The sequence below is a fragment of the Tasmannia lanceolata genome, unplaced genomic scaffold (assembly GCF_043159265.1).
Source record: "Tasmannia lanceolata isolate RefF3 unplaced genomic scaffold, GAP_Taslan_0.1 ptg000023l, whole genome shotgun sequence".
Classification (NCBI taxonomy): domain Eukaryota; kingdom Viridiplantae; phylum Streptophyta; class Magnoliopsida; order Canellales; family Winteraceae; genus Tasmannia; species Tasmannia lanceolata.
In genome coordinates, this window is record NW_027518700.1 from 24,013,307 (window position 1) to 24,032,439 (window position 19,133).

The window sequence follows — 19,133 nt, forward strand, 5'->3', positions numbered from 1 at the left end:
ATGCGGCTCACCAAATGGGTCCAAATTCTCTCTTGCTTCGATTTTTGTGAATGACCCTTCTCAACACCTGGCGGAAGAATGCAAAACACGGCAGAAATGATCGAAAAGATCGAGAAAACCTAAGATGAGGAAACGGGAATGGAAAACACCGAAGAACCGATAGGAAAACACTGACTTCTTTGTTGGTTAAAGCGGAGCAAAATGGGGGTGTCTACAGCTTGCCTCTTGATAGGCGGATTACAAACTTTAATAGCTCACAAACACTCCAAGGAAGAATAAAAAGTAAAGCCTATGGAGTTCCTCTTGATAGAATGTGCAAATGCAAGTTCAAAGAGGTTTAACTTTTGATAAGAAGGTTTTGGCTCAAAGAAATGGGATTTGATCTTTCTTAAATGTTCAAAATCTTGTTTACATACGTTTTAATGATGTATATATAGCTAATTTGAAAATATGACCGTTTGGGGGTAAAACTGTAATAAACTGGGTTGAAAAAGTCAACCTGCAAAGGCCCCAACGGCTCTTTTGCCAGACTGGCGCGGTCGACCGGGCCACAGCGGTTGCCCGCCCCTATCGGGTGTCCTTTTTTTATTTTTAAATTTCTTACCGTCACGGTCAACCGGCCCCATGGTGGTCTCCCCGGCGAGGGCTACCTGTCCGCTCAAAATTTAAACTCAAAAACCTATCTCGGTCGACCGACCCACTGCGGTCGCCCACCCAAACCCAAGATGGAAGGGTTCTGATTCCACAGAACCATTTCTGCGGTAGCCCGGATTCCCCCGGTCGACTGGCCCGCTAAATTTATACAAGTGCTGGATTTCCAACTACCTTGTCACGGTCGCCCGGTATACCCCGGTCGACCGGCCCTATGTAAAATTCCATTTTAATTTTAAAGATCAGGGGATTTTGGGCCATTGTCCTTGGGCTTAAGTCCTAGGTTTTCAAACACACTTTTGGGTGTGTTGATGATTTCCGAAGATGTAAAACTTTAAGTATGAAAATCATTTGAAAACCTATTGAAAGTGCAATTTTACGTAAAATCAAGAGGACTCTAAATACAATCTAAAAGGGCAGACCACGAGTCTTCTTGGATTGTCTTTTCTCCTTTGCACTTCCTTGGACTTCTTTGGCTTGAGTTAACATCTTCAACTTGATATGGCTCATGTGACTTCTCCTCCAATCGTCAATGCATGTTGAATACATGAGGTGTCACCATGGCATGTTCAACTCCAAGCTCCTTCTTGACACTTGCTAGGAACTTGTGGAATCTTCATCTTCGTGCTTCTTAACTTGAACACCTTCAAATGATGATGTCTCCAATGTAGGTGCAAGCTCTTGGTTCTTTTGATCCTTGATCCACAAGCCATGTGTTGAGAAGAGTTGTGTAATGGCGATTATGACATGAAATTCCTGTATATAACACAACACCTCAAAGCAACACATCAGTCCATAAATGCTAATTAGTTTAGTTTGCTAGCATCAAAATAATAAGGTAAGGGAATGATTAACCCATGTGAAATACAAGGTAACAATCCAAGAGGGGGGGTGAATTGGCTAATTAAAAATTTGGGGCATAATTAAGTGGATTATTAAAATTAATTTACCCATTAAGCCTTAACAAGTCTAACCCTTTATCAATCAATTAATTTAATGTAGGATAGGGATTAAATATGACTTTATGCTTATATACTCTAACCCTTTTTCAATGAAACATAAACACAAGTAAAGGATAGAGATTACTAATCACCAAAGTGCAAAGAGAAGAAGATAAGAAAGCATCCACAAGGCACAAGTTTTATAGTGGTTCGGTCACAACTTGACCTACTCCACTCTTCCTAGTTTTCCTCCTTGGGATCTCCACTAAGCCAATAAGTTTCTTCAACGGGCAATTCTCAAAGCCGTACACCAACTTTTCCTTCAAAGGGATCACACCCATTTCACTCAAAGCCTTGCGAGTGCACCTCCCTCTTATAATGATTCACCTTTCTTAACGGGCCGAATTGGAGATCCTCACAAACTAATGAAGAAATAAAAATAAGAACTCTCTTTGCCTCTTAGATAGGCTGATTACAACTTTGAAAGCTCACAAACACTCCAAGTAAGATAAAATGTAAAGCCTATGGAGTACCTCTTGATAGAATGTACAGATACAAGTTCAAAAAGGGTTTAACCTTTCATATAAAAGTTTAGGTTCAAGAATATAGGATTTAATCTTGCCAAAAGGTTGTTTAGAAATGTTTGGATAGTGTATATATAGCCCACAAGAAAATATGACCGTTTGGGGGTAAAAATGTAAAATACAGGGTTGAAATAGTCAACCTGTGCAAGCCCCAACGGATCTATTTCCATGTCGCGGTGGTCGACCGAGGCACAGCTGTCTCCTGCCCTTATCGGGCTCTCAGTTTGAATTTCAAATTTCATACCGGCGCGGTCGACCGGCCCTAGGGCGGTCGCCCGGCGAGGGCTACCTTTTGAAATAAATTTTCGGCTCAAAAACACTGTCGCGGTCGACCGGACCTATGGCGGTCGACCTCCAAGTCCAATCTGGATATTTTCTGAATTTCGAGAAAACATATTCGCGGTCGCCCGGATTACCCCTGTCAACCGGCCTGATAATTTTTGAGATGTCCTGGAGTTCCATGTAGCATCCCGCGGTCGCCCGGCATAGCCCGGTCGACCGGCTGTGAGTAAAATTCTATTTTTAACTTTTAAAATTCAGGGCCTTTGAGCTTTGGTCTTGGGCTAAAGTCCTAGGTTTTCAAACACATTTTTGGGTGTGTGTATGGTTTCCAAAGATGTAAAAAGTTAAGTGTGAAAACCATTTGAAACCTTTTTTGATAGTGCATTTAAACATAAAATCATGAGGACTCCAAATACATTCTAAAAGTAAGAACCTTAAGTCTTCTTGGAATGTCTTTGCTCTTTGCACTTCCTTGGACTTTTACATCTTGAACTTTGTCTTGGCTCTTGTGACTTGTCCTCCAATCTTCAATGCATGTCGAGGTACATGAGGTGTCACCATGGCATGTTCAACTCCAAACTCCTTCTTGACACTTGTTGAGGAACTTGTGGGATCTTCATGTTGAGCTTCTTGACTTGATCATCTCCAAATGGTGATGACTCCAATGTAGGTGCAAACTCTTTGCTCCTTGCTTTCTTAACCCACAAGCTATGTGTTGAGTTAAGTTGTGTAATGACAATTATGATATGAAATTTCTGTATATGACACAACACCTCAAGGCAACACATTAGTCCATAAAAGCTAATTAATTTAGTTTGCTAGCATCAAAACAAGAATGTAAGATGAATGATTAACCCTTGGGAATCCTTGGGCTTACATTCTCCCCCTTTTTTATGATGGCAAACAAATTGATTAGGGAGGCAAGAGATGTTAACCAAATAGATGAGTATGCATGATATGATATACACAATAAAGCATAGCTCCCCCTTACTATATGCACAAACATAATTAATGACTACAAAGCATATGGTGCATATACAGATGGACTACCTAATCAATTCCCAAAATTCTCCCCCTTTTGGCAACAACAAAAAGGTAAGTATCAACAAGTAAAAGTGCAGGTGGGGTGTGAAGATGAATAATAGCTTGTCTAAGCTATGTGCCTTGTATATGATATACCATTCAAGCTTTAGGAATGCTTATCAAAGAGAAAATAAAAGTGAAATGAATGATAAGCCTTTTTTTTATCAAATGATTCGCAAGTTAAGCATAAGAATAGGGGCAATAGACCTTGTGAGCACATCACAATGATCTATAGAAGCATGGAGATATAACCATTTGGCTCTCCCCCTATGAATTTGTCATTGGCCCTGGGTGAAACCTATGCTGTAGGGCATGACATGGCAGAATGATTTGAATACTTGGGCTTCATTTGTGACTTTTTGAAGCAGATAAGTATCTACCTGAGCAAGGCTATGCTCAGATCTATAACTTAACCTTTCAAGTTCACAAGTTGCATTATGTAGGAGTTTTCTTGTCATAGGGCAAACAAGTCTCTTCCTGAGCATGAACATGCTTAGAATTATAAAATAACTTTTGAGTTTAAGTTGTTTGGCCCTAGATAGCTATATATTTGTATGCTTAGAACTATAACATGCTTAGATAGCCTTTTCTTCCGGTTCCATTCTTGCTCGCTTCCCTTTTTGAGCTAAGGTTTTCCTCAACATTTTAGTTTCTAGGATTTTGAGGAAAAGTGAAGAATCAAAGTGAGAATCAGGAGGGTTTTGAGAAGGATGATGAGAATGGATAAAATGATGAGAATAAGTAGAAAATGAACGATTTGTGGGAGAAAATGGCGAGAGAAAAAGAGAAGAGATGGAACCGAAAGATTATATGGATGAAAACAAGGAAGAAGATGAGAAAATGAGAAATAGAGGAGGAATGATGGATCAAAACTCACTTGAATGCCTTAATCTTGATTATCTTCCACCGAAAATGGCTTGGGAGCAAGGAGGGAAGGAAAACCTAGGAAAAGAAATGAGCGGCGGAAGTTAGAAATGACTCGCGGCCGCCCTTAAAATACAGTTTCGACCGTCGCGGTCGACCGGGCTATCGCGGTCGCCCGCTGCGACCAGCCTAACTCTTTTTATTTTTCCCATTTCGACCATCCGCGGTCGACCGAGTTCACGCGGTAGTCTGCCGTGTTTAACCTGTTTCGATTTTACTTTTGTCCAGGTTGCCTTCTGCGGTCGTCCTCCAAGGTCCGGTCGACCGCCACACCCCTGTTTCTGATTTTTCAATACTTTTTAAGGGATTTTGTGATCTAACCCATTTTATTCTATTTTTCTTGCATCTATGGGATTCTAATGAACATGTAAACTTGATCCCGAGGCTATGTGAGGACAACTAAAAATTCATTTCTATTTTTCTAACATTTAAGCTCACGAGAATGAATAGACATATGTTTTCAATGAAGTTCTTTATGGATGTGTTTTTTATGAATTTTGTTAGATACAAAATGTGACACTTGTTAGATCTATGTCTAGAAATATTTGACATGTTAGCTCATCTAATTGTGGATGCTAAGTGCATATGTGTGTGTTTTTGCACTTAGATGGATTTTACTAAAAGATTTTCAACAAAGCACAACATATAGTCTAAAGAGATAATTCTTGTTTTCTTTATAGACTATAAATGATATATGATGTGATCATGAAGCTCAATAACTAAAGATACATTCTATTAAAAACATGACTAATGATATGTATCTATGCTTAATTATAAAATAATATATCATTAAAGCACATGTGATCTAGATACATTGAATGCAATATTGAAATAGTATCTAGAGAGAAAATTCATATAATATATCAATTAAAGCACAACCCATTCAACCTAAGTGTTCAATAAAGAGTTTGAATGAGTGATTTTGGAACCCAAATTACTTTGGTTCCAACCAAGTTTGTGTGTGGAAGTGTATATTTTCTTATCCACATAAACTTGTTTGATTTCACAAATATAAGCTTGCACCTAGATTTGTGATGCCTTAATCTACTACAATATATACATGAATAATCAAGGGTAGATGAAGAGCAACTAGAACCACAAGAATACATATGTGAATATATATGTTTATCTTTATCCTCTTGTAATCTTTGGTTCTTTAATGAGAGTTCTTTTTGTACTGATTTTACCTCATTCAATTGACTTTCAAAATAATTTGTTTGTTGAGATAAATTAGCTTTTAATTTTTCTTCATTTTCATAAACAAGTATGTATTTTTTATTTAAATTCTTGTTTGTGGTTTCAAGGCTTTCATTTTCTTTTCCAATGATAGTGCACTTTTTAATTAAGTTGTCATTCTTATTTATCAAGATTTTTCTCAAATGACTTAATTTTTCATTTCTTTCCAAGCATTCATTAATTTTCGATTTCAAATTTTCAATTTGGTTTTCCAAATCGGAAATTGAATGTTTGAAAGAATTTTCCTTTGCAAAATATTTTTATAGAGTCTCTTTTTGTTTAAAAATAATATTTTTATCATTTGAAGAGAGACTATCACTTTTCTCATAAGAATTTTCAAGTTTAGTCCAAATATCTTTGGCATTTGTACACGATGATATTTTCTCAAAAGCATTAGGACATAGTCCACAACATATTACACTAATAGTTTTTGAGTTTAATGAAAATAATTTTGCATCATTTTTAGTGCATTTCCTTGGAATAGAAAATTCCCTTTCAATGACATCTAAGATGTCAATGTCTATGGATTTGAGATAGGCAAGCATCTTTACATTCCAAGCTCTATAATTTGATCCATAAAAAAATGGAGGAATTATAGCCGATTGTCCTAACTCAAAATCCATTTGGATTGTCACAGATCTTTATCTCTTGTAGATTTTGAATTTAAAAATCTCTTTAAGAGCCTACGCTCTGATACCAAATGAAATACAAGGTGACAATCCAAGAGGGGGTGAATTGGCTAATTAAATTTTTGAGGCTTAATTATGTGGATTATTAAAATCAATTTACCCATTAAGCCTTAACAAGTTTAACCATTTATCAATCAATAAATATAATATAGGATAGGAATTAGATTTGACTTTATGCTTATATACTCTAACCCTTGTTCAATGAAACATAAACACAAGTAAAGGGTAGAGATTACCAATCACCAAAGTGCAAAGAGAATGAGATACGAAAGCATCCATAAGGCACAAGTTTTATAGTGGTTAGGTCACAACTTGACCTACTCCAGTCTTCTAAGTTTTTCTCCTTGGGATCTCCACTAAACCAATAAGATTCTTCAACAGGCGAATCTCAAAGCCGTACACCAACTTCTCCTTCAAAGGGATCACACCATTTTCACACAAAGCCGTGCGAGGGCACCTCCCTCTTACAATAATTCACCTTTCTTAACGGGCCGAATCGGAGACCCTCACAAACAAATGAAGAAATAAAAATAAGAACTATCTTTGCCTCTTAGATAGGCTGATTACAACTTTGAATGCTCACAAACACTCCAAGGAAGATAAAATGTGAAGTCTAAGGAGTACCTCTTGATAAAATGTACAAATACAAGTTCAAAGAGGTTTTAACCTTTCATATAAAAGTTTAGGTTCAAGAATATAGGATTTAATCTTGCCAAAAGGTTGTTTAGAAACGTTTGGATAGTGTATAAATGGCCCACAAGGAAATATGACCGTTTGGGGGTAAAAATGAAAAATACAGGGTTGAAAAAGTCAACCTGCGCAAGCCCCAAAGGATCTATTTTCATATCGCGGCGGTCGACCGAGGCACAGTGCCTCGGTCGACCGCCCTTATCGGGCTCTGAGTTTGAATTTTAAATTTCATAGCGGCGTGGTCAACCGACCCTAGGGCGGTCACCCGGCGAGGGCTACCTATTTGAAATAAATTTTCGGCTAAAAAATACTATCGCGGTCGACCGGACCTATGGCGGTCGACCTCCCAACCTAGATGTTTTCCGAATTTCGAGAAAACATATCCGTGGTCGCCCGGATTACCCCGGTCAACCGACCCGATAATTTTCGAGATGCCCTGGAGTTTCAGGTAGCATCCTGCGGTCGCCCGGCATAGCCCGGTCGACTGGCCCTGAGTTAAATTCCATTTTTAACTTTAAAAATCCAGGGGCTTTAGGCTTTAGTCTTGGGCTAAAGTCCTAGGTTTTCAAACACATTTTTTGGTGTGTATGTTTTCCAAAGATGTAAAACGTTAAGTGTGAAAACCATTTGAAAACCTTTTTGAAAGTGCATTTAAACATAGAATCATGAGGACTCCAAATACATTCTAAAAGTCAGAACCTTGAGTCTTCTTGGAATGTCTTTGCTCTTTGCACTTCCTTGGACTTTTTCATCTTGAATGAACATCTTGAACTTTATCTTGGCTCTTGTGATTTGTCCTCCAATCTTTAATGCATGTCAAGGTACATGAGGTGTCACCATGGCATGTTCAACTCCAAGCTCCTTCTTGATACTTGTTGGGGAACTTGTGGGATCTTCATGTTGAGCTTCTTGACTTGATCATCTCCAAATGGTGTTGTCTCCAATGTAGGTGCAAGCTCTTTGCTCCTTTCTTTCTTGATCCAGAAGCTATGTGTTGAACTGAGTTGTGTAATGACGATTATGATATGAAATTTCTGTATATGACACAACACCTCAAGGCAACACATTAGTCCATAATAGCTAATTAATTTAGTTTGCTAGCATCAAAACAAGAAGGTAGGATGAATGATTAACCCGTGGGAGTCCTTGAGCTTACACCATGGGAACCCTTGGGCTTACATTCTCCCCCTTTTTAATGATGGCAAATAAATTGATTAGGGAGGTAGGAGATATCAGACAAATAGATGAATTAGCATGATATGATATAAATAATAGAGCAATGCTCCCCCTCACTATATGCACGTGTGTAAAATGATAATGTAAAGCATATGGTGCATATACAATTGGATTACCTAATCAATTCCCAAAACTTTCCCCCTTTTGGCAGCAGCAAAAAGGTGGGGATATGCAAGTGAAAGTGCAAGTGGGGTGTCAAGATGAATGATAGCTTATATAAGCTATATATATGGTATATGATATGACATTCAAGCTCATATGATGCTTACCAAAATAGTAAACAAAGTAAAATGCATGATAAGCAAATTTTTTTGTTCTAAAGGTTTGCAAGTTAAGCACAACTATGGGGGGTAATAGACCTTGTGAGCACATCACAATGATCCATATAAACATGTATATATAACCATTTGGCTCTCCCCTATGAATTTGTTAGAGGCCCTAGGTGAAACCTATGTGATTGGTCATGACAGGCCACTATGATGGCAAAGGTGAATGATTTGAACACTTGGGATCCATTAGCAACTTTTTGAGCATGTAAGTATCTACCTAAGTAAGGATATGCCCAGATTTATGACACAACCATTTAGGTTCACAAGTTGCTTCATGAGGGGATCTCTGGACAGTAAACAGACAAGTCTCTTCTACAGCATGGATATGCTCTGAAGTATAATATAACTTTTAGAGATCTTAAGTTGCTTACTCTTAGAGATTTACACATATGAAAATGTAAGCTCCCCCTAACTATGTGCATCGAGTCTAAATGTGAGTTCCAAGCACATAGGCCCTTGATTTGAAATCACCTTAACCATTCAAAATCTTTGCTCCGTTCACATAAGAATTACAATTTGAATAAGAATGGATGATTGTTAGACTTAAGATATGACAATGAAGAGAGAATAGTCTAATAAGCACATAGACACAAGAATCAAACTAATGAGGTACATATCCATGGAAACCAAGAAACATGTATATATAGATAAGAACCATAAAGCTCCATATACATGAACAAAAGATGGAAGATTGATACCACATTTCAATTAATATCTCTTCAAATGATAAAAATGGTATTTGGAAGTCTCTCGAAAGAAGTAAAATTGAATTTCGCATTCTTCTATCCGGAACTCTTCTATTGATGAATGTCTAGAAGAGCTTAGATCAATGCTTAACCCTTTCTTCCATGTAAGGGAGCATCTTTAATAAATATTCCCGGATTGAGAGTTGGGCACTTGTTTTAAATCTTTCTTCTTCATCAAAAGGTCATCCTTGAGAGGAATTAGGAAATACACATGCCAGCCTATAGTCATGCACTATCAATTTCCTTGGTCTCCGTTCATCCTTCACTATGGAAAGAATGTCGAGTTGGACAGAAAAAATTGTGTACTTCAACTATTTTATTATATCTGGCATGATGGAAGGAGACAAGTACCTTAGACAAGCTCTGAAAGACCAATTATCTGAATTGGTCTTTTCTTCTACAAACAAGCCTGTTGATGAGCAAATCAATCTACTGAAGTTCTTCAGGCCATCAGCTCTCCCCCTAAGTATTTGTTATAGCCTTTGGTAAAGCCTATAATGTAAGGCATGATAATACAAAGTGGCTATAGATATGATTGTGAATGTATAGCCGATCTTATCATGATGAAGGATATCTTTATCTTCAAAACCACATGATAAGAGACAACTTCAGAGGCAATGATATGACCAATTTAAGCCTATGTTATGAAGGAGAGTTCTAGAGAGTTTTCAAACTCTAGAACAAGATACTAATCATTGGAAATAATAAAATCACATGAGTTCATCCAAGATAAGTATAAGGTCTATACGGATATGACACTAAGGCTCAGGCTAAGGGAACTTCTCATAAATGAGAAGCTATCTCAAAGTGAAAATACAAGACAAGCCCTAACTGCACTACAAATGAAGCAATGAGGCTCCAAACGGGTGCACTTATCATAGGTGATGTTGTATACACATCAAACAACATATGATAAGATAGATGGACAGATATTTACATGTAAAACTCCCTCTTTTGTTAAGGACTCATATATAGTATAAATCCAAAGCGCTGTCCAACACAAGTACCAAGGGATTTAGAGGTGAATGATTTATAATCAGCCCTTGGGCTACAAATGCATGATTGTTAGGAGTAATCAAGTAATACCAAAAGAAATGACAGCCTAGCAGACCATGCTCCCCCTAATTATGTGCACACACGCACGCACACACACACACACACACACACATATATATATATATAAGCAACACTTCAATGCACATATGGCTTTATCATGGTGAAGATGTTGGCTAGAAGCCAAAGGAATTAGATGTTTTAATTAAAGAGATGAGTGTATACTCTCCAACTTACAAGGTAAGATGACTAAGAGTACCAATTGAGTGATTTTTAACTTTAGGTTTACCATCTTTACCATGCAGCCAATACCATACAAGGGGATAAAACTATAGATTATATAGATTATCAATTAAGCTCAAATCTGTAGAACTCGGACAAGAGAAAATTAGACTATGAAGGACTATGTCTGAGAGAGACATCCATGGCTCATGCAAGTGAGAGCATACCACTATGGGTAATCATGAGCAAGATATGACATTTTAAAGCATTCATGGATAGTCTACCATGTTTGGACACAAGGAACATGACACATAAGGTTCATGGTCCAAATATCTATATTTTACATCTACATACCACCTCTCTAAAAATAAGGCACTAAGTACAAAGTCCATAGGCCCATAGAAAACCAAAATGTGAGGGAGATAAGTGTTCCCATCACAATATATTGCATGCCAACCACCATAAAGGGTAAATGCCCAAAAATGATACTAGATTCCTATGAGATTTTCAATTTTTCTCAGATGAGTATCATATATTGAATCTAGACTCATTTTCAACTTCCCTAAATAATATATTCTTATATGAACTTAGGGAATGATCCAAGGATTTTGAGAATAACAAGTGATAATCACCTTCGACACATGCATTCCTAAATGAACTACTAAGACTAGATAGTTTAATCTTAGTCATGAGAGGATATTCATTTTAGGCTTTTTGGAACACATCTACTTTAACCCATCAAAATTTCTTATGTATTTGATGATAATCAGTAAGCAAACAAGAATGGATTTGAAAGACAACTAGGTGCAACGTAATAGACATATTTATTCACCTAGGGCACAAGAGATGTCTAAGAAAGGATTTGAGTTGATTTTCTTAGACATGACTTTTAACTTCTTAATTTTGCTAAAGATGACATTTCAAACAAGTTGAATGTTCTAAGATCTAGCAAATGCAAAATTTGTTCTAGATAGAGTTCAAATATGAAGGAAATGGACTTGATAGATCAAGTTGAACTCATGGGCGATGGAGTGGTTGATTTTCATGAAAGCACACATATGGTTTTCACAATGAATTTTCTATTGTGAATTTTTCTTTGTGGATGAAAACTAAGTGCAAGAAGATATGAGACAAAGTGTGTGCACGTAGATAACATATTCTAGAATGATATTCATTAGAGCACAAAGATATAATCTATAGAGATGTATTCTAGTTTTCTTCATAGACTAAGAATGAGTATGATGTGATCATGAAAGCACAATGGGCAAAGATACATTATACGAACTCATGTATAAAGATATGTATCTAAGCACAAAAATAAAAAAATATATCGTTTAAACACATGTGATCTAGATACAATAAATGCAACATTGAAATAGTATCTAAAGAGAATTCAAATGATATATCAATTAAAGCATAACCCATTACATTAACATATTCAATGAATAGTTTTAATGAAAAATTTTGGAATCCAAATTACTTCGGTTCCTACCAAGTTTGTTTGCTGGAGTGTATCTTTTCTTACAAAGACAAACTTGTTTGACTTCACAAATCTAAGCTTACACATAGATTTGTGATGTCCCAATCTACAATAATAATTACAACAATAATGATAGGTAGATGAGGAGCAATTAGAACCACAAAAATACACATGTGAACATGCATGTTTGTCTTTATCTTCTTGTAATCTTTAGTTCTTTATAGAGAGTTCTTTATTAATTAGTTTTATCTCATTTAATTGGTTTTCAAGAAAATCTATTTTATGAGATGAACTAGTTTTTTATTGTTCTTCATTTTCACAAACAAGTTTATATTTTTCATTTAAATCCTTGTTTGTATTTTCAAGGCTTTCTTTTTCTTTTCCAAGGACATTATATCTTTTAATTAAGTCATCATTTTTATTTATTAAAACTTTGCTTAGTTGACTTAATTTTTCATTTCTTTTTAAGCTTTCATTAATTTTTTATTTTCAATTTTCAATTTGCCTTTTCAAATCGAAAATTGAATGTTTGAAAGAATTTTCTTTTGCAAAAGAGTTTTCTAGAGTCTCTTTTTGTTCAAGAATAATAGTTTTGTCATTTGAAGAGAGACTATCATTTTTCTCATAGAAATTTTTAAGGTTAGTCCAAATATCTTTGCATTTGTACATGATGATATTTTCTCAAAAGCATTGGAACATAGTCCACAACATATTATAATAATAACTTTTGAATTTAATGAGAATAATTTTGCATCATTTTTAGTACATTTTCTTGTAATAGGTCAAAATCTATGGATTTGAGATAGGCAAGCATTTTTACCTTCCAAGCTCTATAATTCGTTCCATTAAAGAGTGGAGAAATTAGAGCGGATTGGCCTAACTCGAAATCCATTTGGATTGTCACGGATCTCACTTGTAGATTTAAAATTTAAAAATCTCTTTAAGAGCCTTAGCTCTGATACCAAATGAAATACAAGTGTGACAATCCAAGAGGGGGGTGAATTGGTTAATTAAAATTTTTAGGCTTACTTGGTGGATTATTAAAGTTAATTTACTAATTAAGCACTAATTAATCCAACCCTTGTTCAAAAGATCAATATAATGAAAGCTAGGATTTAGATGATACTTTAAGCCTATTTTCCCTAACCCTTGTTCAACAAAACATAAATATAAGAAAAGGTTAGAATTTACCAATCACTACAATGTGCAAAGGAAAGGAGGAGAGAAAGCATCCACAAGGCATAAGATTTATAGTGGTTCGGTCTATCACAAGACCTACTCCACTCTTCCAAGTTTATTTCGTTGGGTGCTCCACTAAAACAATGAGATTCTTCAATAGGACGAATCTCCAAGCCGTACACCCAACTCCTCCAATTCTAAAGGGAACAAACCTTTTCTACACGACGCCTTGGCGAGAGTACACTCCCTCTTACAACGTCTTCTCCTTTCTTAACGGACCGAAGAGTAGAACCTCATAATGTCTTCACCTTTTGTTAATGGGCCGAAGAGAAGACACTCAATGAAGAAAATAAAAAATAAAAGAACTCGCTTGCCTATTGATAGGCGGATTACAAACTTTTATAGCTCACAAACACTCCAAGGAAGAATAAAAAGTAAAGCCTATGGAGTTCCTCTTGATAGAATGTGTAAATGCATGTTCAAAGAGGTTTAGCTTTTGATAAGAAGGTTTTGGCCCAAAGAAATGAATTTGATCTTTTAAAAATATTCAAAAGCTTGTTTAGATAGGTTTTAATGATGTATATATAGCTAATTTGAAAATATGACCGTTTGGGGGTAAAACTTAATAAATTGGGTTGAAAAAGTCAACCTACAAAAGCCCCACCGGCTCTTTTACCAAACCGGCGCGGTCGACCAGGCCACAATGGTCGCCCACCCCTATTGGGCGCCCTTTTTTATTTTCAAATTTTTTACTGTCGCTGTCAACCGGCCCCATGGCAGTCGCCCCAGCGAGGGCTACCTGTCCGCTCAAAATTTAAACTCAAAAACCTATCTCGGTCGACCAACCCACTGCGGTCGCTCGCCCAAACCCATGACAGAATGGTTCTGATTCCACAGAACCATTTCTGCGGTCGCCAGGATTCCCCCGGTCGACCAGCCCGCTAAATTTATGCAAGTGCTGGATTTTCAGCAACCTTGTCGCGGTCGCCCGGTATACCCCGGTCGACCAGCCCTGTGTAAAATTCCATTTTAATTTTAAAGATCATGGGCTTTTGGGCCATGGTCTTTGGGCTTAAGTCCTAGGTTTTCAAACACATTTTTGGGTGTGTTAATGATTTCAAAAGATGTAAAAATTTAGGTATGAAAATCATTTAAAAACCTATTGAAAGTGCAATTTTACATAAAATCAAGAGGATTCTAAATACAATCTAAAAGTGTATACCATGAGTCTTCTTGGATTGTCTTTGCCCCTTTGCACTTCCTTGGACTTCTTTGGCTTGAGTGAATATCTTCAACTTGATATGGCTCATGTGACTTCTCCTCCAATCTTCAATGCATGTCAATACATGAGGTGTCACCATGGCATGTTCAACTCCAAGCTCCTTCTTAACACTTGCTAGGAACTTGTGGAATCTTCATCTTCGAGCTTCTTAACTTGAACATCTTCAAATGATGATGTCTCCAATGTAGGTGCAAGCTCTTGGTTCTTTTGATCCTTGATCCACAAGCCATGTGTTGAGAAAAGTTATATAATGGCGATTTTGATATGAAATTCTTGTATATAACACAATACCACAAAGCAACACATCAGTCCATAAATGCTAATCAATTTAGTTTGCTAGCATCAAAATAATAAGGTAAGGTGAATGATTAACCCATAGGAACCCATGGGCTTACATTTTTTGAGGTGATCCAAAGCATTCATTTAGAAGGACTATACATAGATAGGGTGTGTACCAAATATCAGGTCCATAGGATAATCCTAACCCATCCAAAAATGGAGGGGAAAATGGACAGACACTATAGGGGACAAATGTGCCCATTTTTGCCCTCCACTTTTGGAGGGGTTAGGATGATCCAATGGACCTGATTTTTGGTACACACCCTATCTATGATTTGGCCTTGCAAATGAATGGTTTATATCACCACAAAAAATGTGGGACGCATGTGTTTTGCACTCTACCTCATTTAGCGTAAATGAGCTCTACCTATATGAGAAAAAGGTTCCTGAGGTTAACCTCATGTAGCTTATATGAGGTGGCGCTGACAAAACGTAAGGGGCCCACATTGTTTGGATGATCTGAACCATTCATTTGAAAGGCCCCATCATAGATAGGGTGTGTACAAAAAAATCAGCTCCATTGGATCATCCTAACCCATCCAAAAGTGGAGGGCAAAATGGATAGACACTTTCTGCCTCCAAATCTGCCCATTTTTTCCTCCACTTTTGGAGGGGTTAAGATGATCCAATGGAGCTGATTTTTGGTGCACACCCTATCTATGATGGGGCCTTGCAAATAAATAGTTTGGATCATCCAAACAAAGTGGGTACCTTATGTTTTGTGAGCGCCACCTCATATAAGCATATGAGGTTAACCTCAGGAACTCTATTCTCTCTCTCTCTCTCTCTCTCTCTCTCTCTATATATATATATATATATATATATATATATATATACTATATATATATAGTATTCCGGCCCCATGCAATGCATGGGGTTAAAATTGCGGGCCTACCCCATCAGAACATAAGTTGCAAAATGGTGGGATCAACCCAAGAACGGACCAAGCTCATATGATCAATGGTCCCAATCATTGCCATGCATGGCTAATACATTGGTTCACCCATAGCTATCAAAATCTTTTCTACCTGGACCATCGATTCACCTGTTGACCAAGATTGAGATCATCCAATAGGACCTGTTGTGGCCCACTAGAGCAAGGACTCCAATCACCGATGGGTCTATAATGGTGGGCCAACCCCATCAAAACATAAGTTGCAAAATAGTGGGACTCACCCAAGAAACTAAATATGTAACCTGCTTATTCTACCCTGTAGGTTATAAATGTGTAAACAAAATCCAACAAACATGTTCAAACAGAGACTTCCAAGCAGCACTCAAAACCCAACAAAATTCGTCTGATGCCATTTACATATTTTCAAAATGCAGATAAAAAGGGAAAGAAAGGGCCAAAAACATAAATGTAAAAAAGATGAAAAAGAGAGAGAGAGAGATTATACAACCTCAACTTCTTCTTTTGGCACTTTTTGATGCAGCTACTTTTCTCGGTGGGGCGTTAGATATGCAACCGTAAGAGAGAGGCAGCTGTGAGAGAGCGGAAACTCAAAAGTTTCTCATTTCATGAGGGTGTTAGGCCAAAATGTCACTTTAGAAACGCATGGTATAAACAGAAAGATAGAGATGAGAGCGATTGAGATTTTTGGGAGAGAGGGCAAGATTTTAGGGATAGAATGGAAAGAGAGTTGTATTTTTCCATTTGAGTTTACAATGGAAACGGAAATGTACGTGTAGAGAGAAGTGGGAGAGATTTTCGGGAGGTGGGAGAGATTTTCGGGATAAAATGGAAAGTGAATGGTAAAGTTGAATGTTACGAATACATTTCTCTCTCATTTATTACCATCAATTACAGAAACTAAAATCAAATATTAGGAAAGCTCTCTTTCATTATAAAAAAACACAAACCGATAAAAGTGAGATAAATAGAAAAACCAAATTTTAAGGAGGAAAATCGAATTAGTAGGATATCTTGGTTAATCTCAAACCGATTTAGCATAAATCCAAAATTATTTCAAATGCAAAACCGTATTGAGAGCATGAAATTCAATTTTGGGGGACATGGGCAACGAAATTAATTGCTGAAAATTTAGTTTTGTACAAGTGGCAAACCAAAATTAGTCGTGGCAAACGATTTTGAAGGAGAAAAACTTTTTCCAGAAAAACTTATCTTGGAAAAAAGATGAATGACAACGGAAAGTTAGCTGCTTAGTATATATTATAGATATACATAATCATCCCAATCTTGTCCCATTGAGGCAGTTAGCCCGGAGGAAGGCACGATAACAAGAAGAAAACAACAGATTTTCAAGAACATTGCAATAAATAATTTTTAGGGAAAATGACAAAAAAAAAGCTCTTTTTTCGACTATTATTCAAAAAGCAGTGGAGAGTTGAAAACGACCAAAATGAAGTGCTTTTCACTGTTCATATTTTTTTGAGGACTGAATTACCCCTCCTACCCATTCCCTCGTATATAACATGTTTCCCAACTTTTTACCTCTCTCTCCCAACAGCAACCGTTGGTGGGCCCATCATTTGTACCCTACCAATACTTTTTAAAGTGAACACAACACCATAGGATGATCCAAACCGTCTGTTTGATAGGCCCCAAAGGTTGCATCCCAAAATATTATTTCCATAGGCAGATCCCAGCCCTTCAATCTAAAAAGAAACTACATATTATGCAACCTCTATAGAATGGAGGGTTGCGACGGGTTGCACCCCAAAATATCATTTCCACTAGTGGGGCCTACAATTGGGCCTTAATGTTACTGTACGACCCTCACCATAGGATAATCCAAACCATCCATTTGATGGACCACAATGTAAATAGGTTACACCCTAAAATATCATTTCCATAGGATGATCATAACCCTCCAATCTATAGAGGTTGGATCATCCTATGGTGTGGACTGTACACTTTATTTTGAAAAATATGGGTGGGGCCTACGATTGGGCCATAATGTTACTGTACGACCAACTCCATAGGATGATCCAAACCATCCATTTGATGGGCCGCAATTTAAATAGGTTGTGCGCCAAAAATCATTTTCATAAGATGATCGCATCCCTCAAATCTATAGAGGTTGCATAATATGTAGTTTCTATTTAGATCGAAGGGCTAGGATCAGCCTATGGAAATTATATCTTGGGACGCAACCTATTTACGATGTAGCCCATCAAATGTACGGTTTTTATCATCCTATGGTGTGGTGTTCATTTTGAAAAGTATGAGTATGGTTCAAATGATAGGCCCACCAACTGTTCCTGGTGGGGGGAGAGAGAGAGAGAGGTAAAAGGGTTGGGAAATGTGCCAAATACGTTAAGTATAACGTTTAGCCGTCAGGGGGGATTATCCTCCAAGGGGGGATATCAGCGCCCGTTTTTTATCCCTTTTGCCTTCTTCCCAAGTCATTTTCACCTAACAAAAAGCTATCATCTTCAACCGCTACTCTTTGTTTAGAAGCGTTTGTTATTTTATTATGGATTTAGACTTTTGGACCTATATATGTATTTCGTTTGAGCTTTAATTGAGACTAAAATTTCCGCTTTTATTAGTCGCTCTAAATATTGAGAATAGTTGGTTGTGAAGAAGCCTTGCATGCTTGTGGGGGCGACCCTACCAGTGTGCGGCGGCTGTCACGTGCGCCGGACCCCGGATTTTGGGTTCGGGGCGTGACATTATTATCCTTGACGGAAATGATATTTCCAGTCTCTTTCTCAACATTCCCAATTTTCCACCACTCCTTGTTTGCCTTTTTTGAAAAAATAAAGAAAAAAAATAAACAAATGGGAGTACAAATGCCATATTAATTAAAAAAATATCTTATTTAATATCTTAATTTTCTTCCAACTTTCAAGGTTAGAAGTTAAGGATTCGCCATATGATCATCACTAAGCGCACGGTTGGCCACAATGAAACTTTTTTCATGTTAAATCAGTGTCTCCAAGTTGAGACCAGGGTGAAGTGGCTAAGGTCATGTTCGTTTGAGATAGTGACAACCGATTGTTAGCCCAAAACCAATTATCAGACTCAAATTTAAATGTAATTTCGAGTTCAATAATAGGTTTGGGGCTCACCATTGGTTGTTACAATCTGAAACGAATAGGCCCTAAAAATCAAGAAACAAGAAACTAGTCTCCAAGCGATGAGAGGTAGCTAAAAATCAGGAAACAAAAAAAATCCACTCAATATTGAATGAGTTTTTCTTTATTTTTAGCCACTTCTC